This window comes from Perognathus longimembris, chromosome 12, assembly GCF_023159225.1.
Source record: "Perognathus longimembris pacificus isolate PPM17 chromosome 12, ASM2315922v1, whole genome shotgun sequence".
Taxonomy (NCBI): domain Eukaryota; kingdom Metazoa; phylum Chordata; class Mammalia; order Rodentia; family Heteromyidae; genus Perognathus; species Perognathus longimembris.
Window position 1 is genome coordinate 1,240,435 of NC_063172.1, and position 7,272 is coordinate 1,247,706.

Genomic DNA, 7,272 nt, shown 5'->3' on the forward strand with positions numbered 1-7,272 from the left:
CCCAACCTCCCCCACCCCGCCAGGGCCTCCTTCTGGAGAGTTCCCTGACGGCTATGGGGCCTGGGGTCGGCAGGGACCCCCAGAGAGGCCTCCAAGGGCCGGGGGGCGGGGCTTGGGTCACCGCCCCCTCTGCCGCCGGCCGGAGGGGGTGGGGCTGGAGCCGGCCTTGGAACCTTCTAGAAGGAGTGCGGGGCCTGCCAGGGGGCGGTGCCTGGGGAGTGCGGGTGCGCAGACCTCCCTGGACGCTCGCGCGCTCTGGACGGGGACCCTTGGACGGGCCCGGAGGACCCCGACACCGGCCGACCAGGGGCGACAGACCAGCCGAGGGGCAGGTGGGCGCCCCGCGGGCTGGGGGCGCAGGAAAGGGGGGGGCGGCCCCCGGGGTGCGAAGCGCCCCGGCCGGGCTGCGGGGAGGTGGGGGTCCCCGGCAGGGAGGCGGAGGCGGGGCGGTGGGGCTGCGGGTTGGTGGGGGCCCTGGCGGGGCTGCGGGGCGGGTGGGAGGTGCCCCCCCCCCCGCAAGCAGTGGTGTCCTCGCGCCTCCGCAGAGACAGCCCGCCATGGAGCCGGTGGCCCTGCTGGCCTTCCTGCTGGTCACCAGCCTGCCCCTGGGTGAGTCCCGCCTGGCCGGGGCGGGCGCGGGGCGGGCGCGGGGCGGGCGCGGGGCGGGCGCGGGGCGGGCGCGGGGCGGGCGCGGGGCGGGCGCGGGGCGGGGAGGGCGCCCGGCCTGGCCCGGAGGGCGGAGGGCGCGGTGGCCGTTGAAAGGAGGAGGGCGGGGCGCGGGCGCGGCGAGGCCCGGCCTGGGGCGCAGGCCGGGCCCGTGGCAGGCGCCCGCAGTCCCGGCCGCTCCGGGCCCGGAGCCGCGTGGGCCACGGCTTCTGGATCCTTCCTCCAGGCGAGTCGTTGGATTGCCACGTTTGTGAGCTGGAGAACGACTTCGGGTGCCTGAACGCCGTCCCGTGTGGGTCTAAACAAAACAGGTGCATCGTGGTGGCCATGAGTGAGTGTCCTCCTGGGGGGAGGGGGCCCGGGCTGCACCCCGCGGCCCCCAGCAAGCGCCCTCCTTGGGGGGGGCGGCTGCACCGGTCTGGGCAATAAATGCATCCAGGAATAAGGAGGGTCTAATGCCTCCGTGGAGAAAGGTGACCTTTATGCAGGTCTGAGGGTCACGGGTCCCAGCCAGCCCAGGCAGGAAAGTTAGGTGATTATCTCCAATCAGGGCGCAACAGAGGGGTGGTCCTGGTGGTAACGAGTATCAAGCATCAGCCTTGAGCAAAACACTGAGGGAGAATGTGAGGCCCTCCAAACGGCGGCCATGCAGTTCCATCCCAGCCTGGCCAAAGTCAGCCAGATCCCCATCGCAGCCGTCAAGCTGCTCCAGGGAGGGGGCCCCGTGGCCACTGCTCCAGGGAGGGGGGCCCCGTGGCCAGCTGCTCCAGGGAGGGGGGCCCCCGTGGCCAGCTGCTCCAGGGAGGGGGGCCCATGGCCAGCTGCTCCAGAGGTGTAGGGAGGAGCCGCTTCGGCTCGCACGGCCCTGGGAAAAACACAAAATCTACTTGAAAAAGTAGCTACTGGCTTAAGTGGTAGAGAAACTTCTAGCAAGCAGGATCCTGTGTGTGTGTGTGTGTGTGTGTGTGTGTGTGTGTGTGTGTGTGTGTGTAGGCAACAGTGAGGAAAATTCCAGCACTGGGCTGCACAGACAATTGGTCAAGATGAAATATTTGGGTGTCAGAAGAAAATGCACACTTACTTTCATCATCATAAAGTGAAATATTTTTATGGGGGGGGTGCACTGGGGCTTGAACTTAGGCCTGGGCACTGTCCTTGAGTTTCTTTGCTCAAGATTAGTGCTCTACCACTTGAGCCATAGCTCTACTTTGAGCTTTCTGGTAGTTAATTGGACATAAGAGTTTCATGCACTTTCCTGTCCAGTTCTCAGCTCTCAGCCTCCTAAGCAGCTAAGCTCTGGGTGCCCAGAGCAGTGCACATGGCTAAGTTCTGATGTTTCCAAGTGTCTCCCTGGGAGCCGTGGAGCCGTGTCCAGATAGCCTTGACGAGAGGTTTTTGAGGTTTGGGTCCAGGCTGAACAGATGCCCTTGAAGGAGAGTGTATGTTTCAAAGACTCGCAGACTGCTCTGGGCTTCCCAGTTCACCCCCGAGACTCTGGGTGCGTGAAGAGTACCCTAAGAGGGCAGCAGATGACCTACACCATTCTGTGCACCACGGGCTCTTTCAGGGCTGGCCCTCAGCCTCGGCGCTCGCCGACTCCCTGGGGCCCCGTGCTCCAGGAAACGTGCGGAAGGCGGAGGCAGAGGGCAGGTGCAGGCAGCCCACGGAGCCTTAGTACTTCCTAAAAAGAAAAGAGGGCCTGGGAGTATGGCCTAGTGGCAAGAGCGCTTGCCTCCTACACATGAAGCTCTCAGTTCCATTCCCCAGCACCACATATATGGAAAACGGCCAGAGGGGGCGCTGTGGCTCAGGTGGCAGAGTGCTAGCCTTGAGCGGGAAGAAGCCAGGGACAGTGCTCAGGCCCCAAGTCCAAGGCCCAGGACTGGCCAAAAAAAAAAGAAAAGAAAAGAAAATTAGGCAAGGGGAAGTACTAGCACCAGGGCTAAGCCAGGTCTCCTGAGGGCGGCACAGAGGCCTGAGCGGGGCCAGCAGCCCCCGGCGGCCCCCACTGGCTTGCAGTGTCAGGGCTTGAGCCACCCCTACGTTTAAGAAGCTGAGGCACAAGATGCTTTAGTTCCCCGGGACCCACATCCCCGGGGTCCATGGCCAGACAGGACTGGGGTGCCTGGTGGTCACACTGCACACAGCCGCCCCTTTCACACCCCACTCTGTGGAGCAGTGGGGGGACACAGCACCCCTCCTACTCCTGGTGGTGGCTCTGCTCCCCACCCAATCCCCCACCCCTGCAGGCCCCCAACAGGGCCCCGGAGTGCAGGCTTGGTGACAGTGGAGAGGTACCGGAGCAAAGGGGTGTGGGCCGGGACTTCAGGGTCCCCTGATTTTCTTCTCGTCTTGCCTTCCTGCTAGAAATTTTCCCGCGTTTCTACATAGTTTCGAAGCAGTGCACCCGTGACTGCCCCATCACGGACACGGACACAGGCCTCGTTCCCATCCTGGTGACAGCTCAGCCCTCGCCAACCCAAACCCTTTCCAAACCCACATCCAAGGTCTACACGCTGCAGGAGCCCATGCCCTTCATGTTTATACGGTGCTGCAGTGATGACCTTTGCAATGAGCAGGGACCACCGGCCAGATTACTGTCCCCCTATTTCAAGCAGAGAAGCGGGGCCTCGCGGGAGAGGCACCGCCCCCCCTGGCTCCCCACCCTCTGGGCGCTCAGTGTGGCTGCGACCCTTGCTGGCCTGGTTTGATGGAGGCCACAGAAGGGCATGAACTCACTGACTGTTGGAACTGTTGGTTGATTAAACTTGTTTTCCATGGATTACCTCTGGGTCTGACTCTTAGGGGTCCTGGGGTCTTGGGGGGCAGCTGAATCAAGTGCTGTCAGTCCCAGAACACAGCTTGACCAGACCAACTCTCATTCCTGGCCACGGTCTCTGAAAGCAGGCCTGACAACACTTTACTGGGAACTCCCTTCCCCCTGCCCCTCTTTGCTTCTGGGTCGATGGGAAGGAGCGCTTCACCCACCCAGGAGGATGTGCTGGGTGCTGGGTGCTTCTGACCTTTTGGGGTCTGGAGTCTGTGAGGGAGGCTGAATGGTTAGTGCATCTCAGCTACAGTAACAGTAAAAAAAAACGCCCTGGGCCAGACAGATGACTTATTTTAAAAATAGGGCTCACAGATCTAGGGCTTGAGAAGTCTGAGATGGGGGTGCGGCCAGGTCCGTGTCCGGTGACGAGTCAGAGGGCACGAGGGCCAGGCTGCTCTCTCCAACCTCCTCAACAAGGCTAACACCTCCCCGAGGTAAATGAAAAGTGATTGAGCTAGGAGGCTGTGGCCATGCGTGTGTCAGAGCATCTATTAAAGGCTGAACGTGTTACCCAGACTCTTCAGCTCTCTCCCGGGCTGGCTCTCTGTCTCTCAGAGCTCACCTGCGGCTGGGTGGTGGCCCTGTAAGAGGGCTCTGGCCAGCTACTGACACTTGGAGTGTGGACATCCAGCTCCAGAAATCAATGTCTGTTGTAGAGGGCAACTGATCTACGACAAATCATGGTGGGAGCCCAAAAAGGGGAGGACATGGACGAAGCACACAATGACTGCATCGCAGGGCAATAATGTGCAAGCTGGGAAGCTTAAAGACAGAAAATTCTAGAAACAAATGGCCTAAAAAGGTAGGAGGGAAGCAATGAGAAGTATTCTCCTTCTGGAGACCCCCCCCTCCCGGAGCTCCACTGTTGCTGCCCTCGTGGGTGAATCCACTGGAGAGCTCAAAGCTGAATGGGCTGTTGGCATGTGAACCCAAGCTGGAGGAAGAACGTTCTGGAACTTGCCTGTGCAGCCAGATCTTGTCCCCAGAGCCCTGGCCACATTCCTCTCTGCTTTCTGGCTGCCATGAGGTGAGCAGCTCCTTCTGGACCCGGAGACCCCTAGCCGCGGGCTGGAGGATCTGAGACCAAACTAGAACAAAACCTAACTTGAAAGATACCAGAGTGCTAATGAACAGGTCAAGCCCATGGGGGCAGCAGCTGGGTGTCTGACCCCACCCCGCTCGGGTGCCGGTGGCTGTGTTCCCGTGCAGGTCCACCCCCACCCTCTCTAAAAGTCACGCTTCCATGTTGCCAGCCAGTGGTACCAAAGGAGCCTGGATACCGGGGGTCAGAGCCTGACCCTGGGGTAACGCCCCAGTTGGGCTGTGCCCAGCAGGGGCCAAAACACCTGTCGCCGCTCCAGTTCTGGCTGGTGAGCTCCGGTTTGCGCTTCCTGGCCAACCTCCTGGCCCCCAGGCTACAAGGCCTGCGGGATTGGCCGCAGCTCAGCCCCGGCCTCGGAGGAGGACACGCAGGGCTGCCCCAGGCGCCCCCAAAGGCTGCTGGGAGCTGGGAGGGAGGAAGCTGGGACGCCCCTGCTTGCCGAGTATCCTCTTGGCTTCTGCAAAATACCAGGAGTTCCCCGGGCAAAGCACAGGTCTTCCTGGCTCAGGCTGGCCAGACTGGCTGGGACTGGCAGGGCTGGCCAGCCCAGGAGCCAGGACGAACCCTGTGTTCTCCCCACCGGAAGCTGCCAGCCAGGCGCAGGAGGACCGGCCCCGACCTGCCCGAGCAGGCGGCTGCTGGTGCAAACACTTGGGCGTTTGGTGCGCCGGAGCCGTGGATGCATGGATACCCTTGGCCTGGCTTAGGAAGCCGCCGTCCGCCCGTCCCTCTGCCCCACTGGGCAGAGGCAGGAAGGGCAGGAGGGCAGGGGGCAGGCTGTGCGTGAGAACAGAGTGGAGGAGGAAAAACAAGGTGCCTGGGTCAGACATCCAGAGACACTGGGCAGCCAGGGCCTGCTGGGCACTCTGCTCGGGCACACAGAGCCTAGGGCCTGGGTCCCCCGCCGGGGATAGGCCCCGATAGGCCCTTCAACAAGACGTTCTCCCTGGTTTCTCCCATCCTCCCTGGGGTGCCCCCCTTCGGTTCTGTTTTGGGAGTCCAAGCTATTTTCCAGTCTCTATGGTCAAGGCCAGGGCTGAGTGTGAGATCAGAGTCAGGACTCCGCGTGTGCCCGGGCTCCAGGTTCAAGCTCTTTCTAGAAGTCAGGCTGTCCATGACGTAATCCTAAGTGACAGGCAGGAATTGCAGCCTTCGCTCCAAGCTGGCGTCTCATCCCCCCAGTCACCCCATCTCCGAGCCCTCTTCTCGCTGCTGGGGAGATGGGGTACTGATGGCAGACCAAACCACCAGGATGGCCTTGCGGGAAGCCGGGACAGCAGCCACTCCAGGCCAAGCTGTTAGGGGACAACCAGGGCAGGGCTGCCCCCGAGAGCCAGGCGCCTGCCTCCTCACTGAAGCTCACGTGCCTTCAGGTGGCCTTTCCTTTCCCCAGTGCCCCTTCTCTCGAGTCCCGCCTCAGACCCGCACGGTGCCCACTCACCGTGTCACCCAGAGCTCCTCTGGGCTGTGGCCATGGCTCCAGTGTCCCTTGCTTTCTGTGACCAGGGCAGTGGTCAGAAGAATGTCCCTCGCTTGGTTGGGCTGGGCTGATCTTTCTAAGAAGCCCAGAGCCCTTCCGTGGGCCTCTTCAACCTCCACACCATCTGCACAGCTCGCCACCCCTCTCCTGCGATGTCCTCCGTGCTCCCCATCTCTCCTGCGATGTCCTCCGTGCTCCCTGTCTCTCCTGCAATGTCCTCTGTGTTCCCCATCTGTCCTGCGATGTCCTCCGTGCTCCCCGTCTCCCCTGCAATGTCCTCCCCCGTCTCTCCTGCGATGTCCTCCCCGTCTCCCCTGCAATGTCCTCCCCATCTTTCCTGCAATGTCCTCCCTGCTCCCCGTCTCCCCTGCAATGTCCTCCGTGCTCCCCGTCTCCCCTGCGATGTCCTCCCCGTCTCCCCTGCAATGTCCTCCGTGCTCCCCGTCTCTCCTGCGATGTCCTCCGTGCTCCCCGTCTCTCCTGCGATGTCCTCCGTGCTCCCCATCTCTCCTGCAATGTCCTCCCTGCTCCCCGTCTCCCCTGCGATGTCCTCCCCGTCTCCCCTGCAATGTCCTCCGTGCTCCCCATCTCTCCTGCGATGTCCTCCGTGCTCCCCGTCTCTCCTGTGATGTCCTCCCCGTCTCCCCTGCAATGTCCTCCGTGCTCCCCGTCTCTCCTGCGATGTCCTCCGTGCTCCCCGTCTCTCCTGTGATGTCCTCCCTGCTCCCCGTCTCCCCTGCGATGTCCCCCCGTCTCCCCTGCAATGTCCTCCGTGCTCCCCGTCTCTCCTGTGATGTCCTCCCCCCGTCTGTCCTGCGATGTCCTCCGTGCTCCCCGTCTGTCCTGCGATGTCCTCCGTGCTCCCCGTCTCTCCTGTGATGTCCTCCCCCCGTCTCTCCTGCGATGTCCTCCGTGCTCCCCGTCTCTCCTCCCCCTCCACAGGGGGTCCTCTCTGGAACAGCAGCGCTGAGAGCCGCCGCCCCTGACTCCCCCCCCAGCTCCGCCCTGGGGGACGCGCGCGCGTGCTGCGTCAGATGGTGTGTCTCCTGCCGTCTTCCTTCGGGTCGTCCGGTGCGTGGGCATCTGCTCGGTGTATGGAGTTAGAATCCACTGAGTGCTCAGGTTGGCGCAGCCGTGGCCGTTGGAAAGCCGTGCGCCCCTCTGTCCGTCAGTCACGTCGCTCCCGTGTAGAGG